At 47.3% G+C, this 22,861-nt stretch overlaps 1 protein-coding gene across 3 annotated transcripts in view; it reads left to right on the plus strand.

Moving 5' to 3' along the window:
- The first annotated feature begins 3,030 nt into the window (after positions 1–3,030).
- Positions 3,031–22,861, plus strand: part of CYRIB (CYFIP related Rac1 interactor B) — a 66,453-nt gene continuing 46,622 nt past the window's right edge. Inside the window, exon 1 of one of the 3 annotated variants that reach the window (XM_035125243.2) lies at positions 3,031–3,165. The gene's annotated coding sequence lies outside the window, so the exon portion shown is untranslated. Of the gene's footprint in view, positions 3,166–21,975; positions 22,119–22,861 lie in introns of those variants that run through there. The other 2 variants (XM_035125241.2, XM_035125242.2) reach the window with 2 other exon arrangements.

Here is a 22,861-nt window from a genome sequence, read left to right on the forward strand (position 1 = left end):
AGAGTCGGTCACGACTGGACCTAATGGTCAGGGGTCCCTTTACCTTTATATACAGTATAGGTGCCTACATTCTGTAGGTGCAAATGGCTTTAGATACCTATTCGGTCTATAAATTACCATATAGCATATTTTCAACACAAAAAACAGCGACAATTTGTTGTTGACAAAGGACAGCTGGACATACAGTATAAAGGGCCCCATTACCTTCAGTAGCTTAGGGCCTCATCAAACCTAAATCCGGCCCTGCCCGTAGCTATGGACCTCATTGTGACACCACTCACCCTTTGAAACTCCCTGCTGTTACATATCAGACAGGTGGCATCTCTACTAGGCTTCTCCACAAGCTGCCTTATACCAAGCCAGTCCATTGGCCCATCTAGCTCATTGGCCCTCCAGATGTTGCTCAACTACATCGCCTCATCATCCCCAGTGCATTGGCCATGCTTGATGGGGCTGATGGGATATGTAGTTTAGCCCATATGGAGGGCCACACCTGGCCTAAACTGACTCTCAGTGGCTCTCCAAGGGACTTGAATTTGCCTGGGCCTGGGCCTGGGATCAAGCTGCAGGCTGAGCTTCTGTCTCTGACCTGCCAGCAATTGCTATATAAACAGAGCCTAAGTCAAACTACAGTTGTCCAGTATTGCAGCCAAGCAACGTTAGACTTAAAAAGGTAAAGGTACCCCTGACCATTAGGTCCAGTCGCGAACAACTCTGGGGTTGGGCACTCATCTTGCTCTATAGGCCGAGGGAGCCAGCGTTTGTCCGCAGACAGCTCCCGGGTCATGTGGCCAACATGACTAAGCCGCTTCTGGCGAACCAGAGCAGCGCATGGAAACGCCATTTACCTTCCCGCTGGAGCGGTACCTATTTATCGACTTGCACTTTGAGGTGCTTTCGAACTGCTAGGTTGGCAGGAGCTGGGACGGAACAACAGGAGCTCACCCAGTCACGGGGATTCGAACCCTGACCTTCTGATCGGCAAGCCCTAGGCTCAGTGGTTTAGACCACAGCGCCACCCGCATCCCTAACTTTAGACTTAGTCAGGCCTAAATCACCCCAAATGCTAATGTACATTATTTCACATCAAAATGTGACAAGGCAGTCATGGTAAGCTGTGGGGAGATGCTGGACTTCTCCCTTCTCTGGCAGCAGCAAGAGACCTGAATCACATTCTTAAGTCAAAGATGCTCATCCTGGGCACTTTTATTCTGGAGAAAAAGCACTGTTGTTGACATCCGTCTGTCTCAGAGACTATGGAGCGCACCTGTGGGGGTGAAGTCAAACCAACGCATTGGAAAGGACCTCCCCAAGGGCCAAGGCTGATCAGGGTGCGTGGAGGTCCCAGGCCCCACAGTCAACAAGACCCCCATCTCGGCCTCACTGACGTGCACTAACGGAGCAATGTCTAGACAGCCCAGTGTAAATCCACCCCCCAATTGACTGCTATTGTGTCAGTGTCTGAAAGCTGGTGGGCATAGCTACCTCTGGTGGAAAGGAATTCCATATCTTAGATATCAAATCTTGTGGGGGCCTCTAGGTTCTTTTCCTCCAGAAAGCGGCCAGGTTCAAAGCACCGGTGTCTATAGACACCTGACAAATGTCGTGAGTTTTTCTCCCTCCTAACACTAGAATTCGTGGACATCCAAGGAAGTGGAAAATATTGGAAGGTTCAGGAAAGGCAAGAGCACTTCCTCCCCGCAGTACATACCGTAGTAACAAGTATGGAACTCGCTTCTGCAAGAGGCAGTGACATTCACCAACCTGGATGGCGTTAAAAGAGGACGGGACGAATTCATGGAGGAGAGGGCTCATACCCCTATCCAACATTTATCAGATGAAAATAGGGACATTCTATTCTACATCATGAAGCTGCTCCCACATTTGGTCTCCCTGCACACATATGTCAAATACACATACCACAGAGCCTAGGGCTTTCCGATCAGAAGGTTGGCAGTTCAAATCCCCGCAACGGGTTGAGCTCCTGCCAACCTAGCAGTTCAAAAGCATGTCAAAGTGCAAGTAGATAAATAGGTACCGCTATGGCGGGAAGGTAAACGGTCAGGGGTCCTTTTACTTTTACTATTCTACATCAGGAAGCTGCTCCCACGTTTGGTCTCCCTGCACACATATTTGTCAAATACACATATACGTCAGTCACTTTGAGCCAATTGCAACCTTTCCACAGAACCTACCTCACAGGGTTGTTGTAAAGAAAAAAAAATGTGCAAGGAAAGGGATCCTGTATCTTCCACCGGCAAATGGAATAAATTGATAGCTGTAAGCTCCATTTACAAGAAAGGAATAAACACTCCTAAGAAATGGCTGGCTGCTGAAGTATTTAAAGAATTTAAAGTGGATTTGTGACCTTTATTTTCAGTATAAACACACCCACCCACCCACACCACTTTTAATTGTTCTCCGAGAAGTGGAGGGGACAAAAATGGAAAACAGGGACACCTCGGGGATCAAATCGGAAATCGGGACGGCTTCTATAATTCCGGGACTTTCCCTGGGAAATTGGGATGCTCTGAGGGTATGAGGGGCTGTCAATGGCTACTACTAGCCATGACGGCTTATTTTTTGCCTTCACAGTTGCACGCTTCTGAAAAGCAGCTACTGGAAACAGCAGGAGGGGCAGAGGAGGGCTCTTGTGGTCAAATCCTGCTTGAAGGTTTCCTACAGGTATCTGTATGGCCCGGCCCCTGTGAGTACGAGATGCCCCTGGCCTGATCCCGCAGGGCTGTTTTTACGCAGATCCCCCTCCCGTTCCTAATGCATGGCACAAGCTAGGAAAAGCTTTGCTCAGGTTCTGCCGGCTGTGTGTCAAAAAACAACCTTTACTCCCAGGTAGACGCTTTCAGGATCGGGGCACGGATCGAGCATCTCGGAGGTAAACAGGACTCTCCTCCTCCTTCCCCCTTACGGGTCCCTTCCTTTTATAGCTATCTTTTTTGTCTCCCGCACGCAGCTTGCCGCCTCCTCTTCCTTGCAAACCTGTAGCAGTGACGTTGAGACTGACCAACCCGGAAGCTCCGTTGCCTTTTGCAAAAGAGGCTGCAGAAATCTGGTTCCTTCTCCTGGCCGCCACCCGTTGCAATTCGGCGGCTCGCTTGCACCCACCCCGCTCCCTCGGATCCGCTTCGTCCGCGCGCAGCGGAAACGGTGAGTGTGACCTGGTTATTATGATTTTTTTTCATTATCATTTATTATTTGGCATTGCATTGATTGATTGCAACACCGTCGCGCCTTTCCATCGCTTGCTCGTCTCTCTCTCTCCCCCCCTCCGTCTTTTAAGTCATTCAAACCGGTTTCAGCGCAAAGCAAACGTGGTAGAGCATCACTATGGGGAGTGATCGAGGGATCGGGTGGGGAGCAGCGGAGCGTTGCGGTTTCCAGGCTGCCTCATTTACAGGGGGAAGCAAAATGGGGGATGGGGGAGCCACCTTTCCCAATGAATGGGGGTGACAAAGCAACGCAGCCTCCCTCCCCTCCTATGGCAAGGCCTTTCTCAGGCCCGATCCCCACGCTGATGTGCGGCCGGGGCCCGATCCTCCGCCTGCTTCCTCGGCAGGGAGTGTCGCTCAGTGGGTGTTCTTTATTCCCGGGGAAGCCTGCATGGGGTTGTGGCCTCGATCCTTGGCGGTGTGTGTATAGAGGGTGGAAACTGCATGCATGCTGTCTTGTGCGGCCCGATCCTCTGCCTGGTGACTCCAAGAGGATGCATTATTGCTAGGGAAGCGAGTGCAGGGTTGCAGCCTCGCACCTTGCGTACGTGCGACCCGATCCTCCGCGCTGCGGCTCAGTGGGGAGGAAGGGGCTCTGACTCTGACACCATGGGGTGCAACATAGATCTACTCGGAAGTAAGCCCTGTTGACTTCAGTGGGGCTTACTCCCAGGTAAGTGGGGTTCGAATGGCATCCTTCCTTGCCGTGCAGGGTGCAGAATTAGATCGATTTGCATAGGTACCCTTTTCTTGATCACCTCCTAGCAGGCGGCGGAAGAAATAGAGGAAGGGCAGGCTGTCTCTTCTTCTTCTTCTTCTTCTTCTTCTTCTTCTTCTTCTTCTTCTTCTTCTTCTTCTTCTTCTTCTTCTTCTTCTTCTTCTTCTTCTTCTTCTTCTTCTTCTTCTTCTTCTTCTTCTTCTTCTTCTTCTTCTTCTTCTTCTTCTTCTTCTTCTTCCTCTTTTGGCGCTGATGGAGGCGGGGAGAGGGAAGTTGAGCTCGAGCTCGGTATTGGAGATCTGCTTGGCTGCTAGAAGGCCCCCAGGTGCAGTCCTTGGCATCTCCAGGTGGGGCTCCTACCTGAAACTCCGGAGAGCTGCTGCCCACCTGTGTAGGCAGTATTGAGCTAGATTGATCAAGGGCCTGCTCAGTATTGTAGGGGGACGATAGCTAAAGGGCAAGGCATCTGCACTGCATGTAGAAGGACCAGGATTCAATCCAAGGCATATATAAGTGGGGCACCTGCCTGAAACTCCGGAGAGCTGCTGCCAACCCGTGTATGCAATATTGAACTGGATGGATCAATGGCCTGCTCAGTATTGTAGGGGGACGGTAGCTAAATGGCAGAGCATCTGCACTGCATGCAGAAGGATCTGCACTGCATGCAGAAGGACCAGGGTTCAATCCAAGGTATCTCCAGGAGGGGAACTCTGAAACTCTGGAGAGCCACTGCCAGCCTGTGTAGGCAATACTGGGGTACATGAACCTAGTGGTCTGACTCTGTATAAGATAACCCCCTTAGGCCAGTTTCAAATGTGACTCAGAAGATGCAAACTGTCCCCAGATTTGTGGGAGGATGTAACCGCAGCTGCTCTTTTCGTCCCTTTGTGGTGTATTGGTTTAGAGCGTTGGGCTAGGACCCAAGAGAGCAGGGTTCGAATCCCCACCCAGCCACGAAGCTCACTGGGTGGCCTCTTGGGCGAGTCACCATCTCTCTGTCAAACCTACCTCACAAGGTTGTTGTGAGGCTGGAATTGTTGTGAGGCTGGTTCAAAGCTCCTTCAAAGATAAAGGCAGTAGATAAATGCAATAAATAAGTACTAGTAAATTATTCAATACATTCACCCTGGGATCTTGATTTTAGAAGAGGTCTGAAGGTAGCTCTGTATAAGGAAGTTTTTAATGTTTAATTCTGTTTTTGTATATGCTGGCATGCTATGGTCCATGGGGTCACGAAGAGTCGGACACGACTAAACGACTAAACAACAACATATGCTGGAAACTGCCCAGATTGGCTAGGGCAACTCAATTCAGATGGGCGGATGCAAATAATAATAATGATGATGATGAATTATTCTGAGTTTGTATTGAACTGCACTAACTGCTCATTTAAATATTTGGCACAAGGCTTTTTGCCAATATGGTTTGCTTACATTAATGGAAATGTTTGAGTTCCTAAATGCGAATGGCTTTGTTGTTACAGTGGTACAGTACCTTGGTTCCCAAGCACCGAAAACCCGGAAATAAGTGTTCCGGTTTTCAAACGTTTTTCAGAAGCCGAACGTCCAATGTGGCTGTCGGCTATCGTTTCCAGGGCGCCTGCACCAATCAGAAGCTGCACCTTGGTTTCCAAACATTTCGGAAGTCAAACGGACTTCCAGAACGGATTACGTTTGGCACTTTTGTTTTGGCTATTTATTTTGCGGTTTTGTTTTTGAGAACCGAGGTCCCACTGTACAGTCAGCTACTCAGTGTGGAGCTCGTTTTTGTCGGGAAAGCAGCAAACAAAGATTAGATCAATTCTTTTAATGGCACTTTAGACCCCACACAGTTATACCTACAATCATTGAATTGCAGAGTTCGAAGGGACCACGAGGGTCATCAAGTCCAACCCCTTGCAATGCAGGAATCTTTCCCAACACGGGGCTCGAACTCACGACCCCAAGGTAAAGAATCTCATGCTTTCCTAGTAGCTGGCATTGCTCAGGAACTCCCAAGGAGCCAAAAGTTCAGAGCGCTTTTGAAATCAGCAGTGAAAACTGTTGCGAGCATGGAAAGCTTCCGCCAGTCACCTTGTTTCAAAATGGTACCCAAAAAGAGACTGAGACCTGCCCCTTAATTTCACGTGAATGATCTCTTAAAAGCTGGCCATCTGTACAGTGGACAAACAACATTCCAAAGCACATAGAAGTTTATATGTAAGTACAGTGGTACCTTGGTTCTCAAATGCCTTGGTTTTCAAAAGCCTTGGTTCCCAAACACCGAAAACCCGGAAGTAAGTGTTCCGGTATTCAAACATTTTTGGAAGCCGAATGTCCGATGTGGCTGTCGGCTATTGTTTCCTGGGCGCCTGCACCAATCAGAAGCCGTGCCTTGGTTCCCAAACATTTCAGAAGTCAAACGGAGGGCAACGAAAATGGTCAAAGGACTGGAAACGATGCCTTATGAGGAACGGCTTAGGGAGCTGGGTATGTTTAGCTTGGAGAAGAGAAGGTTAAGGGGTGATATGATAGCCATGTTCGAATATATAAAAGGATGTCATATAGAGGAGGGAGGGAGGTTGTTTTCTGCTGCTCTAGAGAAGCGGACACGGAGCAATGGATTCAAACTACCAGAAAGAAGATTTCACCTAAACATTAGGAAGAACTTCCTGACAGTAAGAGCTGTTCGGCAGTGGAATTTGCTCCCAAGGAGTGTGGTGGAGTCTCCTTCTTTGGAGGTCTTTAAGCAGAGGCTTGACAGCCATATGTCAAGAATGCTTTGATGGTGTTTCCTGCTCGGCAGGGGGTTGGACTGGATGGCCCTTGTGGTCTCTTCCAACTCTACGATTCTATGATTCTACTTCTGGAACAGATCAAGTTTGAGAACCAAGGTACCACTGTATTTGGCACTTTTGTTTTTGCTATTGACTTTGTGTTTTGTGTTTTTGTTTTTGAGGCTTTTTCGGTTAATTTGTTTTTGTGACTGTGTGGAACCCAGTTCAGCTACTGATTGATTGATTGTGTGACTGTGGAAATGGATCAGAGCCCACCCCACCCCCATCCAAACAATAGCTATCATCAGTGCAAATAAGAAAGAAATTAATTTTTATCATCTACAATACTGTCTTACTTATTTTATAGTACAGTACATTGATTATTGCTTTCATTTTATGGATTGGTGGTCTCATTAGATAGTAAAATTCATGTTAAATTGCTGTTTTAGGGGTTGCTTTTAAAAGTCTGGAACGGATTAATCCGTTTTCGCATTATTTTCTATGAGAAAGCGCACCTTGGTTTTGGAACGCTTTGGTTGTGGAACGGACTTCCGGAACGGATTAAGTTTGAGAACCAAGGTACCACTGTACTGGATGTTATAGGGCTTTCAGTGTGTCTAAAGGAGGAAAGCAACCATCACAAATGCTTTTGAATCACACAGTTTTTGTTAGGGTTATGTGCTATGTGGAGCTGCAACCCCACAGCCGCATCCTAGATGTTGAAAGTAGCCCTCCCCCCCATTTTATATTTGAGCTTTGCCCCCTATATACCCTGCAAAGTGTGCATGAGATTGTGGGCTGTTAAGAACAGAAACTTGGGCCCGTTTTGCATTCATAGGAGATGGGGAGGGGAGGATAATGGGAATAAAGGGAAAGGGTGTTGGCAGTTTGATAGATGCCCCCTCCTGATTTATAGGGCCTTGGTTGTTCAGCCTTGGGAAACTGGTGAGGATTCCCAGCTGGGAGGAGGAGGACTGGAAAGAGGAGGGGAGATGGCGAAGTGGCTTCAAGAAAAGACTACAAGGCATCTTGACTGGGGAGGGATGCCTCGTTCCATAAAGTAGCTTGCTTTTTTGGAATTTCTGTTGTTATTATTCCCAGAAGGAAAGCTTCTGGGTTTTTAGGAAACCTTTTCTTAAGTTTGTTATATACCGCCCCCCGAATTCTTTTATTATTCTGCAAGACGGCCATGAACGATAAAATGTGCCAATTGTTCCTTTATATTTCCAACAAAGGTCACTTTTGGACCTAAACATTTTAGCTAATTTACTTGGCGCCAAGTACCACCTATGAATAATTTTTGAACAGTTCTCTTTCGACGTGTAACTAGCAGTGAATTTGTTTTCCACAAATGTGGAAACCCACAGGTTCAGATCAATTATTTTGACCCACATCTTGTGCCCATTTGATCACAGATGATTCCACAAATTCTGATGCATCTCTCCTCTTCTCTAGTTGACTTTAACACTAACAGAATTAACCCCTGCTTCACAGAGTGAGCCGGAGAGTTGTAGCTCCTTAAGGTAATGTAGAATGGCAAAGCCTTAGGTTGACATCTTCTGGACCTTATTGTAGTGGTGCACAGAAAGTGAATCTCAGCCTAAGATTTTAACAGCCGGGAGATCCTGGAATTTTTTTGTCTGTGCAACGGGCTTTTATTTGCAGGTGTGCATGAAGAAGCATGACTCAAACATTGCGCCCGGAACCTTCTAGAATGCCAACCATGACCTGAAGCTCAGTGCTTTTCCAGGGAGGTCTCTTCGCACTTGCAGCTGCCCATTGTCCCAAGTTCGATTCACACATACATGCTCAGGGGTTGTTGATGACTTGCATGTGTGAATGGCTTCATCTCTGTACATGAATGGCTTGTTCTGTGTTCAGCAACCTTTTATACTGCCTGTCTGGCGATGATGATGATTGTCAGAGGGCCTGATGTGGCTACTCTAGAGTAACGACTCCAGCATGGTCTTTTTAGGCTTTTATTAAGTGCTGATTATTTACAGTGTTCAGAGCGGTTAATGTACATCCTTAAGGTGAGGTGTCAGAACCTCCGAATGGCGATTGGCGCGTTTTCCTCCAGCATAGAAGCTTTGGAAGACCCAACCTCTTCCCCCTACGTTTGCGTCGCAATTCCGGAGTTGGGGGAATTGGCCTTCCCCCCCTGCTCCCATCTTCCTGTCCCACCTGGGGCATGGGCTCCGCAACCTTGCCTGAGCCTCGGACACTACTTCCTGACTCTCCGCTGGAGGCAGAGCTCTCCTTGCTCTCTCCAGCGCTTGGGGATGGGCTGGAACTTAAGATGGGAGGGACTTCCCTGTATCCCTTGTCCCTCACAATGATGATTATTTTAAATGTACGCAAACCACATATTCACCTGCTGTCACCAAGAATCCCTTGATGTGGAGAAGTCAAGACCTGTATGAAAGTCACTTCTCGGAATAGTCCTTTTGCTTTTTTCCAGTGGTACAGTATTCACATACAGTGGTGCCTCGACTTACGAATTTAATCCGTTCCGAAGGCACCTTCGTAGGTTGAAAAATTCGTAAGTCGAAAAGCGCCATTGGAAACGCGATTTCCCATAGGAATGCATTGAAATGGAAAAATTCGTAAGTCGAAGCAACCCCATCTAAAAATTCGTGAGTCGAAAAAACCCTATCTAAAACCGCCGCGGTTTCCATTCGGATGTCGAAAAAATTGTAAGCGCGCGGCCATTTGCCCCATTCGTAAGTCGAAAAATTCGGTTGTCGAGTCGTTCGTAAGTCGAGGTACCACTGTATTAGTTATTCTGAAGCATTTCCCCCAAACATTAATTTTAACAAAACACATGTGTCATTTGATTGCAGGACAACCTCTAAGCCCGTGATTCCCAACGTGGGGCACCCCCCCCCCCAGGGGGGCAATTTGAGAATGAGTTATTAACAGTTAATGGCCTTTTAGGCTTCCTCCACGTGAATAGGAGTTCACTTTTTGAATAATAAGAATTATATGTCACCGGGGAGGGCGGGGCAGTCAGGATTTTAGAGATGCTTAGGTGAGGCATGGCCAAAAAAAGATTGGGAACCACTGCTCTAAGCGGATTACAAGAAACAGTAAAGGCTACCAATAGAAGCTGTTTAGTAACAACAGAAGACTTTTCCATATACGTAATTAAGATTTGTGTAAATAGAGAAGTATACTGGCAAATGAACAGCAAGACTCCCACGAGAGGTGGTGGACTCTCCTTCCTTGGAGGTTTTTAAGCAGAAGTTGGGTGGCCATCAGTCATGGATGCTTTTGTGTTTGTGAGGCTCACATGTTTGCAATAGTTGAACAGCCTTGGCCAGAAATTCCACAGGCCCTTTGCACTTCCTTCCTGCCGTAAAGACATGATGAGTGTCACTGGAAAACAACAACTGGGGAAGGCAAATCAGCATTTCCACGTTGCAAGGCAGACAGAAGCTGAAAGCTGTTATGAGATCCGCTGGGGATGGCATCTAACTTGAGTTCTGATTTAGAATACACACACGCCCAAAACCTAGTAGATGCATTCAAGACTAAGAAGTGCTGAGCACATGGGAGTTAAACATAGCTGCCAAGTTTTCCCTTTTCTCGCGAGGAAGCCTATTCAGCATAAGGGGAAATCCCTTAAAAAAAGGGATAACTTGGCAGCTATGGAGTTAAACCACTGGCGGAGACAGAACTAGCCAGCCACCACCCATCCCCCTAAATGCATGATTCAGACTGCAGAAAACTATTACGGTACAGAATGTGCCCACAGTAGCATGGCTCCAGGATGACTCAGGGAAGTGATGGAGCCTTGGGATGGGCACTGGAAAGAAGATCTGGTTGAGATCCTGCCTTGGCACCCTGGAAAGTGAGCTGCTTTGCCTTGAAACACTTTGGGTGTGACCCACTTCAGCTGGGATCTGAAGCCTAACTCTTGGAAAAAACTGAGGCTTCTTTAGCTTTTGGGATCCCCACCCCCCGTTGTCGGAAATGGGCAAAAATTGGATGAAATTAGCCACCCCTTCTGGGAAGCCTGCCAAATGTCAGACAAGTAGGTTCAGGGGCTTCTGTGCTAGGTGCCTGTAAAACTTTCTTCTTCTTCTTCTTCTTCTTCTTCTTCTTCTTCTTCTTCTTCTTCTTCTTCTTCTTCTTCTTCTTCTTCTTCTTCTTCTTCTTCTTCTTCTTCTTCCTTAAGGGAGACCTAAAACTTTTCTCATTTCTTTGCAGAAGTGGATAAAATTTGCAGGCAACCACTTTCGCCTTTTCATTGATAGTCAGTGGGGCCAAATGAAGAGTTAGATTTCCCGGGATGAGATGAGCCTTTGGGTCTGAGTTGAAGCAGGATGAGCCTAATGGGATGAACTGAGATCTGTGCTGCATTTTAATTTTGATGTGACCGTTTATAGCCAAGTCACTAGTCCTCAGCCTCGCTTCACGTCCCGTGTGATATGAGAATAACAGTGTGGTCCAGTTTCAAGGGAACATCAAATAAGAGGGGGGACATCCAAATGTGTCCATCCATTTGCACAACAGGACTCCCCCCTTTTCTTATCCCCCTGCATGCCTCCACAATCTGCTCCTGAGCAGATTTGGGAAACTGCAGGAAGTGAGGGGAAATCCTAGCCTTGCAATGTTGGTTTTTCATGCAAAGCTTACAAAGTGCTTTTCAAATTTTAAAGTCCCATAACAACCAGGAGCGCTAGCTAACAGTTGTTCCTCTTTTTATAGGTGGAAGCCCGAAAATAATTATGTGGCTGCCCTGAGGATTTTAATCGAAATCTGCCGGGTCTCCCATAATAGGTGGTTATCTGCCACACCAACTTAACTCTTCATGAAACACAACATCCCAGGTTATATCAGCTACTAAACTGCATTAAGCTGTGTGTAGTTGTTTCACAGTGGCTGTAGGGCTGCAGCCCAAACATTGATCCTTCCCTCTCTTTTTAATGTGTTTCTGGTTGTAATTATCCATGTGTTAGCAGCCACCACATGCTAGGCTACTTATCGTAGGTTGAGCTGGTTAGATTTCATTTGGACAAAAGCAGATTATCGCCTTATGTCACAGCAGATGCTGGGCCCCAAGACTTTCCAGTCTTCCCTGTTTGCATTTCCAAATTCCTACATCTGTTGCCGAGATCCAACAGCCTCGGTTCTCTGTTAAACATGGGTCAGGTTGGCCTGTAAGTGGACATGGACCTGGGCTTTAGAGCAGTGTTAGAAACTCAGATATATAAGCTAATCGCCAAAGGAACACCTTAAACCTCATGGAATCTTAGAGTTGGAAGGGACCCAAAGATCATCTAGTCCAACCCCCCGCAATACAACCAGCGTTGCAGTCGCCACAACTTAATATCTTTTTTATGATCATTTTTATTGTTTTTATACATTCAAGAGAAAAAAGGAAAATACATATAGCAATATACATAAAAAGAGAAAAGACAAAAATATAGCACACACAAAACAAAACAAAAAACAAAAACAAAAAAGAAAATACACATAATAATAATACCTACAGTCTTTTTATCTTTCTTCTAACTTTCAAACCATTATTTCTGGGACTTCCCCAGATCCCTCCTAACTGATTTCCATTTCAAATCAACTTTAGCAGTTTCTTACTCATTCTTTTAAACATTTACCATAGCTATCCCATATCCTTTACATCAAATCAATTATATTAAATTCATCTATATATTTTTTTCTAAGATCTTCTTTCATCCCTAATGCCTAATAGGAAAAAAAAATTTCCCATAGATATTCAAATTTTTATACATCAGAATATTTCCCTAAATATACTTTAAACTTCTTCCAATCTTCTTCCACCGTCTCCTTTGCTCGATCTCGGAGTCTCCCTGTCAGTTGCGCGAGTTCCATAAAGTCCAACATCTTCACCTGCCATTCTTCTATGGTTGGTAATTCTGTTTTCTTCCAATATTTTGCAATTAGTATCCTTGCTGCCGTCGTAACATACATAAAGTAAGTAACATCTTGCCACAACGGAATATCTTTGTGCCTCCCCCCCCCCCGTGGTGGAATTTGTTATTACTGTTGTTCATTTCATTTATACACCGCTTTATATATTTTTTATAAAAGACCTCAAAGCGTTTTAAAAAGGTAAAGGTAAAGGGACCCCTGACCATTAGGTCCAGTCGTGACCGACTCTGGGGTTCCGCGCTCATCTCGCATTATTGGCCAAGGGAGCCGGCGTGTAGCTTCCAGGTCATGTGGCCAGCATGACAAAGCCGCTTCTGGCAAACCAGAGCAGCACATGGAAACGCCGTTTACCTTCCCGCTATAACGGTTCCTATTTATCTACTTGCATTTTGATGTGCTTTCGAACTGCTAGGTTGGAAGGAGCTGGGACCAAGCAACGGGAGCTCACCCCGTCACAGGGATTCGAACCGCCGACCTTCTGATCAGCAAGCCCTAGGCTCAGTGGTTTAGCCCACAGGGTCACCAGGATATTTTACAACACATTAAAATATCAAACAAAACAATTTGAATCCAGGGTTCAAATCTCCACTCGAGTCCTGAAGCTCATGGAGTGACCTTGGAGTCAGTCGCAGCTTCTTAACCTACCTCACAGGGTCGTTGTAGGGATAAACCGAGGAGGGTGTGTGTGAACCATGTACTCCTTGGAAAAAAAGGTGCGATAAAATGCAGTAAATGAGCTCTTCGGCTTACCTGCTTAAGAAAGCAGGAGAAGCCAGCCAGGTGGAGATGTCTTTGGGCAACCTGGCACCTAGAGATCTGCTCGTGGTCGCAATTGGACCTCAAAATCGGTCTCAAAACACTCCTGGCGCCGAGGAATTTCTAACACTGCTTCGGAGCTGCCCAGAGCCAGTTCCTTCGTTGCAGTTTTAGGCCTAGTATCAACATTGACACCCTTAGGCAGTTGCTCTTGGTCCAGCAAAGCCCAGGTCCTCCGTGTTGGGCAGCCCAGTCTATGAGCCGCCACCGCTTTAAAATTTCCCACAATGCCCACTGAGATAAGACGAGTCCTTGAAAAGCTGGTATCGCAGGATCAAGCTCATCCATTTTTTTTGAATTAATTAAACCCAATAGCTTGAGCTGGGTTTTGAACAAATGTGCAATTAATTCTTAATGCTTGTGTTATTCTCTTCCTTGGTGGGTTGTGCAAAAAGCTGTTCTGAATAATGCTTTTTATAGGGTGGGCAGGCCACTAGGCAGTGCTACAAACTCCGATATGTAAGCTAGGCGCCAAATGGCTCCTTAAAACCAGGGTTACAGTCGCCAAAACGGAATGTCTACCGTAGTTGCCATTGGGGGGGGGGGGCAGGCAGCTCAAAAGTTGTGTTTTTCAACACGACCTTTTTGGTTCCTGAAATTCATTTTGATTACGCAGAAAAAATAGAACAGATAGAATTCTACAGGATGTGGGATCCGTGTGTGAAAACAGTCAAGATCCAAGGATCCCCAGGCATGCATCTCCCACAACTTTGATGCTCTCCCTTTTTGGTTACCTCTGTGTGCTTGTGAGTACCTGAAATACTGTCTTTAGGTTCCCATGTCACTGCATCAAAATAGTCTCCCCATTAGACTGAAACTGTTGAGAACCCTCTTGTGGTTTTTGCACCAACCATTTTCAAGGTGAGACAAAAGCTTTTCCTTTGTCAACACCATTGCAATATGTTCCACTTGTGGTGTGGTGTATAGCATAGCAAGATTTCAGCTTCCCTTCCCCTCTCTTGGTTGTAGTTTTCTGACGGTTGTATCTTAAAACCAGAAGTGGAATATTGACAGTTTGGACACCAGTTATTCCTTCCTCTTGGGCCTTTCCACTTTATCCTTACAACAGCCCTGTGGTGTAGGGCAGTGTTAAAAATTACCCGTGTGCCAGGCACATTTTGCAACTGGCGCAGGTGCATCAGATGTCAAGGAAATAAACAACTATCTGACTTTTAGAAGACATCTGAAGGCATGTCTAGGGAAGTTTTTAAATGCTTGATGTTTAATTGTGTTTTTAATATATTCTGTTGGGAGCAGCCCAGAGTGGCTGGGGAAACCCAGCCAGATGGGTGGGGTATAGATAATAAATAATAATAATAGTAATAATAATTTATTACGACTACATGAGATCTCTGGATGCCAGGTTGGCAACTGGGGAAAGAAAAATGTCCCCTAGAGAAGGATCTGCAATATTTTCCTTGAAGCTTGAATTTGTTTTATTCTGGATGCTTTTATTTGATGTTTTAATATGTTGCCAACCACGCTGAGGTTTGTTCTTTAAAATATAAAGTGGCACAAAAATGAAATTAATAATATTGACAACAGCAGCAAGCTTCAGTGAGGAAAAAATGGCACCTAGACATTCCATTGTGGTGACAATAAACCGGGTCCAAAGTGCCATTGGGCGATTAGATTATATATCTTGAGTTTCTAACACTGGACTGTAAGGTCAGCCAGTGAGTTTCATGGCCGAGTGAGCTAGGTTAAGAGCTTTGAGAATTTAAAGAAGAAAAGTCTTGGGACACATAGATCTTGACCCATTCTGACCATTCATAACATAAGAATATTCTTCACAATGGTGAGTGAAGACAAGTGACAACCATTAACTATAATGTCGTTCACCACTGCTGCTTAGGCTGCATAGAAAAAGCATTTTGGTTCCTGAAATTCATTCCGATTCTGTGGATGAAGTAGAACGGATAGAATTCCACAGGATGAGGTATTAGTGTGTGAAGAGAGTCCAGATCCAAGAATCCCCGAACATTCACCTCCAGATCTTCACCTGGTTGCAAGATGCCCATAAGAAGGTGCAAAATGTGCCTGGGTAATTTCAAACCCAGGTGGCGCTGTGGGTTAAACCACAGAGTCTAGGGCTTGCTGATCAGAAGGTTGGCGGTTCGAATCCCTGCAATGGGGTGAGCTCCCGTTGCTCGGTCCCAGCTCCTGCCCACCTAGCCGTTCGAAAGCACATCAAAGTGCAAGTAGATAAATAGGGACCGCTCCGGCGGGAAGGTAAACGGCGTTTCCGTGCGCTGCTCTGGTTCGCCAGAAGCAGCTTTGTCATGCTGGCCACATGACCCGGAAGCTGTCTGCGGACAAATGCTGGTTCCCTTGGCCTATAGAGCGAGATGAGCGCCGCAACCCCAGAGTCAGACACGACTGGACCTGATGGTCAGGGGCCCCTTTACCTTTAATTTCAAACACTGCCTAGGAGGTAATGGAAGCTGCGCTGGTGCCTGCGGGTAGTGTGTTGGCGACCCTTGTGCTAAAGGAGCAGGCAGGAACCATTGGGGAACAGGCGAGCCCGAGTTCCGAGTTCCAGACGCAACAGGTGCAATATTCATGCAGTTAGGTACTTGTGCGAATGTAAACCAGGTAAATATAGAAGCAGCTGCTGCTATTTGCATTGCAATTTCCCACCCCATGCAAATAGCTGCAGGAGGGGGGCCACCTAGATTAAGACTGTGGCAGCTCTGAAGGGTGATAGCCCACCGTTCTATGTAGAGTTTCTTAATCTGGATTTGCAGTGTGTGTGTGTGTGCCACTGCTGCTATTTTCTTAAAAAGGAATACAGCCATTAGCATTTGCATGAGTAACGTCGCTGCTCTGGCTAGGAAGAAAGGGCAGGAACTTGTGGGCTGCAGACTGTACCAGGCTTGGGCTTTTGGTAGACCTGCCATTCTTTTAAGGTCTGAACCTGTCAGGCGTTGGGTGCCCTGGAAGTATTCAGGGGTCCTCCAGTCAATTAATGTATCGGATATGGCAATTCATTTTGCTTTCCAGCAAAGGCAATAGATCAGCAGGTTGCTCTTGAGCCAAGTGAAGCTAAGAGAGGGTTATTCATGCAGAAAGCCCAGAGCATCCAATGGCAGCAATACAGACACACTGGCAGAAACAGAAGCCACTGGGGGGCGGGGGCGAGGAAAGCGTAAATAAAACCCTGATTGCTTTGTGTGGGAGGTGAAGAGGGGAGGTCACAGTCTGCGGGTGACACATTCTAAAGACTGTGCTGTGAAACCACTCATATATTTACTAAGGTAAAGGTAAAGGGACCCCTGACCATTAGGTCCAGTCGTGGCCGACTCTGGGGTTGCGGCACTCATCTCGCATTATTGGCCGAGGGAGCCGGCGTACAGCTTCCAGGTCATGTGGCCAGCATGACAAAGCCGCTTCTGGCGAACCAGAGCAGCACACGGAAACGTCGTTTACCTTCCCGCTGTAACGATACCTATTTATCTACTTGCACTTCGACGTGCTTTCGAACTGCTAGGTTGGCAGGAGCTGGGACCGAGCAACGGGAGCTCATCCTGTTGCGGGGATTCAAACCGCCGACCTTCTGATCGGCAAGCCCTAAGCTCTGTGGTTTAACCCACAGCGCCACCTGCGTCCCATATTTACTAAGGTAATGTTGCCTTAACTGGGCAAAAGGCCTGTGAATAAAATAAATGATAAGGCAATTGCGAGGATTATATTTGTAAAAATGCTTTGTAATGTTGTACAGCTGGGAGCTGCGTTCGAATTAAATGCTGCTGAACTGTGAGTTTCACTGAGGGACCTTGGGACAACAGCTCTTCGCTTATCTTTCCTCGCAGGGTTGTTGTGAGGACAGATGGAGGGGCTTCATGAAGGACGGCTGGGGCACCTGTGTGATTAATTCTACTAACTTGCTTTTTCCTTCAAACCTTTTGCCTACCGTTATTTACAGAGAAGACCCCTTTTTCCTGAATGCACAGGAAACTGTCGCCTGCAGAGTCAGGTCTTTAGCCCATGTAGCTCAGTATTGTCCACATGGACCAGTAGTGACACTCTGGGATTTGGGGCAAGGGTGTTTCTGAACCTTACCGAGTGATGCCAGGGATGGAAGGAACTGGGGACCTTTTCTTTAGCATGCAACACATGTGCTCTGCTGCTGAGCTGCCAGCCCTTCCCCGAAGCACAGCTTACACCAAAGGAGGAGGAAATGGCGACAGGAAAGTAGTAGTGCAGACAAAACAACTCTGCCAAGGTCAAAATGAGCTCACATCTAGCTGGGTATCTCTCGGGTTTTTCTTGATAACTGTGGTGCCAAAGAACTGAGGACAGCAATGGGGTCCAGTGCTGAAGTCAGATTTACTTCAAATGGCCCTTTAATGTAACTCTTTCCTCCTGTGGTTTCCATCAACAGAAGCAAACTGCCCACTGCGGGAGAAGAAAAGACTAACTCTACACAAATTTGCAGTGGAGATGGTTGGATGGAGCCTTGTATGCCTCTTTCTGGCAACTCCTGCAACCAAGCTGGTGCCAAATGTCTTGCTCTGCTTTCCTTTGGACCGCATCGGCGAGCCTGGGGGGGGGGGTCTTTTCTGGGCAGCCTGGGACCTCCAGGCACACTGCCCAGGCTTGCGCCCCAGAGAGGTCACTTTGGTGCTGACTTCACCCCAGGAGGTACACTCCATTCTCTCGAGACAGACAAATGCCAACTGGTAGCAAAGTTGGAATATATTTCCATACTATTATCCAAGACAGAAAAATGTCCATCTTACTATTTTTTTAAACAAACAAACCACAAAGTCCCCCATACTTTCCTTTTAAGGGACTTGATCCAGCCTCAATTGCTTTGGTTGTTGTCCACTTTTGAGATACGCTACGACTCTTGTTGTCCCAGACCATTGGACATGCTGACCCCCCCCCCGGGGCGGAGGCTGGTGAGAGTCGGAGTCCAATGACATCTGGAGGGCCACAGGTCACCCACACCTGGTTTAGAAATGTCAAGCTCAGCTCCTCGAATTGAGCCACACCGTTGGTAAGCTGCACAGTCTCATTTCCGGACGCCGTTGGATGGGTTTCATCATTGTGACCTAGTTGTAGCTTCTGCAAACTGGCTGTACATGGAGAGTAAGGGCTGAGGGGACCAAGGCTTGGCCTTGAGGGCATCTTGCAAGTTCATGGCTGGGGTGAGATTTGAACTTGGGTGTGTGTGTGTGTGTGTTCCCATGCTCCTGCAGTTAGCATCTCTGCTGCACCAGCTCTCTCATTAAGTGCAGAAAAGCTCCAGAAGGAGCGCAGGCCCCAGTGGGACTACTTTCCTAATGCCATATATGTCGGAGATAAGAGCGAACTTACAGAGATCAAAGAGACTGACTAATCAAACCTTGGAGGTATCAAAAAATAAAATGAAACGAAATAATGCTGAGCCTGTCAGCTGCTTCTGCATACTAGGGTTTCTTTCTTTCTTTCTAGAACAGGTTGCGTTTCCTCACTTTTAAGATCTTGCAATCCTAAAGCTCAATTTCCCTCTCTGTCTCTCCCTTTTATAACAGCCAATAATGTTTATAACAGCCAACAAGTTTCCTCTGTTCCCTTTTACTTATGCACTGGGGACGATGGGAGGGAGGGTCCCCATTAACCACTGTCCAGGCACAACAAGATGCCAAATTTGCAACTGCTCTGTAGAAGCAAAATAAAAAAATTCCTTCAGTAGCACCTTAAAGACCAACTAAGTTTATATTTTGGTATGAGTATAAACTCAGTTGGTCTTTAAGGTGCTACTGAAGGAATTTTTTTATTTTGCTTCGACTCAGACCAACACGGCTACCTACCTGTAACTGCTCTGTAGAAGTTATGGATCAGCCTCCCTCATGCGCACACATAATATCGTCCTTACGCCGTGTTTGTTTTTGCAGTGCTCCTGGTTGCTGTTCCTTAAGCCAGTTGTGGCCCTCCAGATATTATTGGACTACAATTCCCATCATGCCTGGCCATTTGACATGCTGGTTGGGGCTGATGGGAATTGGAATCTAACATTTGGAGGGTCATGAGGTCCCTGCCTGTGCCTTTTAACTGCTTTTCAGTTGGAGGGTGAGCTACAGTGATGTATTGCAATTGGTGCCTGGGCCTCCTCTCCCTCTGACCCAGTTTCCAAGTACCGTTGGTGGAATCAGGTCAGAAATATCAAATATGCAGTTTGAGCCGGGGGCATCTTTCTGATTAAAAATGGTAGAACTACAAGCTTTCTTGGTGCTGCACCCAGAGAAATCTCCCCGTCTGAAGATAATGAGGTTGCTGGGTCAGTGAAACTATTATCGCCTGCCAGTGGTGCGATACTGCACCAGCCATTTGGGATTTGCAAAGTTATTAACTGCAGGAGCTACTTGAGATGCCAGCGGAGGGTTGCCACAGTCTGACTCCTCCATGCCAGAGCTCCTGCGCTGTTATCAGTGGCAGGGCAGGTGGAAATTAAACAGGTGAAGCGAAGACCATTGCTGTATATCCAGCCTGGCAGAAGACATCACCTGTTTGATTTCCCGCCAAGCTCACCTGTCAAAGAAATAGCAGGGAAGTGGCAATCTTAAATCAGACAGCGATGCCCTGATTTATCATGCATTCTTGAGATTTATTGTTCACCCAAAGGTCCAAGGGTGGGCGGCGAAGTTTCAAAATACAAATAAAGCCACAATATAATCACGAGACGTAATAAAAAACAGCAGCAAATCAGTGTGGCACAACAGCTGGAGATAACTGATGAGGCAGCGAAGTAAGTACTCTCACTTATTCAGAGCCATCCTCTCATGTGGTGCTTTTATAGGGATGATGGGAGTCCAGTAACATCCAGAGGGCCACCCTATCCCTGGGCTAAAACCAGAGGCTGCTTCATACTGCACCCAACGCACAGATGTGTGGAATAGAGCCCTGGTGCCGTTTTATTAAATGAGAAGCTGTTTGAGAGAGGAGAAGGCTGTTTTAAGTGAAGAGAAGCAGCGGGGCAAATGCCTTGGCTTCCTTTGCAAGGAAAAGGCGAGGGCGAGAAATAGCGCACACCCCCCCACCACCTCATGATGTGTATTTTAGCCAACTGGGCAAGCCTGTGGCTACTACTGGCACAAATACCAGGTTCCCCCGAAAATAAGACACTGTCTTATATTTATTTTTCCTCAAGAAGACGCACTATGGTTTATTTTCAGGGGATGCCTTATTTTTATTACACGTCCAGCCTCGCCTCTTCCTTGGGGCCCTCCAGAACTGTGCCTATCACTATGTCTTATTTTCGGGGTATGGCTTATACAGTGGTACCTCGACATCCGAATGACTCGGCTTCCGAAGGTTTCGACTTCCGAAGTCGGCAAACCCGGAAGTCTTTTCGCCGTGCGTGCGTTCTGTGCTGCGCAAAAGCGCAAAATCGCACATGCGCAAAACGGGCGCTTTGACAACCAAAGACTTTGACTTATGAAGAGCTTCGCGGAACGGATCGTCTTCGTAAGTCGAGGTACCACTGTATTGCGCAAATGCTTAGAAATCCTGCTACGGCTTATTTTATGGGTGTGTCTTATTTTTGGGGAAACAGAGTAGCTGTTCAGTTGTGCAGCTGGTAACTGCTTGTGCCTGGATTCAGACAACCAAAGACCCCTCTAACCTGGAGTTGGCCCCAGGGAAGGGATCTAGCTTTCGCCTATCTCCCCCCCCCTCCCCGTTTTCTATGTGTGGGGATTCCACCACCCCAAAGCATCCAGCCCTTAGCCCCAGTTCACCTCCTCAGTGAGGACTAGCCCCTTGTTGGGGTCAGTCTTGTGACTTGCAGGTGGCCAGAGGCACAGTGCATCTTCAAGCAGATGGACAGCTGCCCAGAAGAAGCAGAGAGTGAAGGTTTTTGTTCTGTTTTTCCCCCGTTACCTCTTCTTCCAAAGCTAAACCAATCGTCGCTAGCACTTCTCCTTGGAACATGCCATGAGTAAGGCTGGTGGCTGGAAGATGCCGGCAACCCAGGAGACGCTGTGCCAGCTTTTGCCATGGGCTCTCTGCACACGCACAGGAACACACATGTGCTCTCCAAACCGGTTGGAAACAGGGAAAATCGAAGCTATAAATGCAAGATACAAATACAAAGATTTACCCACACGCACAGCAGTTTTAATTCTATTAATGTTCCAATTGATTTTTTAAATGATTTTTTTGAAAAAAATAGGTTTTAGCTGTTCTTTAGGCAGCGCATAAATATGAAATTTTATTAATTTTAACCATATCGTTCAAATCCTCTCCGTTTTAATCAGGTGTTTGGGGGGGGGGTAGCCCCACGCGATTACCTCCCGAAATCATCCCGAGATTTAACCGCTTTTAAGAGGAAAACGGATTAGAGAGGCTAATCCCGCCCGCCCGAGCCGAGAAACATAAAGATCACCTGCGGGCGCGTTTCTTTTTTATGTTTTAGGTTGCCGTGCCGAGCGAGCATGCGTAGTAGCGTCGGCCGCCGCCGGCGACCCGTTGCCGCCGCCGCCGCCGCCCCCTCCACAGCAAGCCGCCCAGCCTAGCCCGGTACATCCGGGTCACTGCGCGGAGTGGGCGGAGGGGCGCGCGCACGCGCGTGACGCACGCCCGGCGGCGGTTGTCGTCTCCTTAGCCGCCGCCTCAGCCTGGTCCCTGCGGGCGCTGCCGCTGCTGCCGCCGCCGCCCCACATCGGTCCCTCCCCTCAGCTTCGGGGGAGGGGGCAGCGCGGTGAGTACTATCCGTTAAACATGGGAAGGGGGGAGGAAAGGGGGGGAGACCCTTCCCTCACAATTAACCCCCGCCGCGCGCGCAACCAACCACCCCCCCTCTCAGTGTGTGAGGTGCGCTCGCTCCTGATTGGCTCGCTTCTCAGGGAACGCTGCGTCCCGCCCCCTCGGCACATGGGCTGGCCCCACCCACCTCGGCTCCCCCGCCTTCCCTCCCTGCGCCGATCGCGCGCCTCTTCCTCTGTCTCCATGGAAACCGCCTCCTCGCCACTCTCCCTCCTCCTCGCTTTCCACGTGGGTCTGTTTCGGATTTTTTTTCCCGCCTCGTGGCTCCGCTCGTCTTCCTTTTCCTCCCCCCCTCCAATCCCTGATTTTTCTCCTACGCGCTTTTTGCGTTACTACATCCCTTGGGGGGGATTTCTCAAGCGTACTTGTTCATAGGTCTCTCCTTCTAATGGAGGATACTGGAATAAGTTAGTAGAACCTCTGCAGAAAAAAGAGAATCTGGAAGACCAGTCTTCTCCCCGATGGCTTTTTAAAAATGATTGTTCACTGGGTTTGTGTCAGAGGATCTGAAAGGTAAAGGAGGCAAGTGCATAACTGGAATGTAACATTTAATGCTCTTTTAAAATACGTTTTTTTGGGGGTTGTTATCGAGTCTTTTTCGTTTTTATTATGCATTTAGTGTTTCTATATTGTGATTTTCTCCTGTGAATCGCCCTGAGACCTGCAGGTATTGGGCAG

This window comes from Zootoca vivipara, chromosome 8 (assembly GCF_963506605.1).
Source record: "Zootoca vivipara chromosome 8, rZooViv1.1, whole genome shotgun sequence".
NCBI lineage: Eukaryota > Metazoa > Chordata > Lepidosauria > Squamata > Lacertidae > Zootoca > Zootoca vivipara.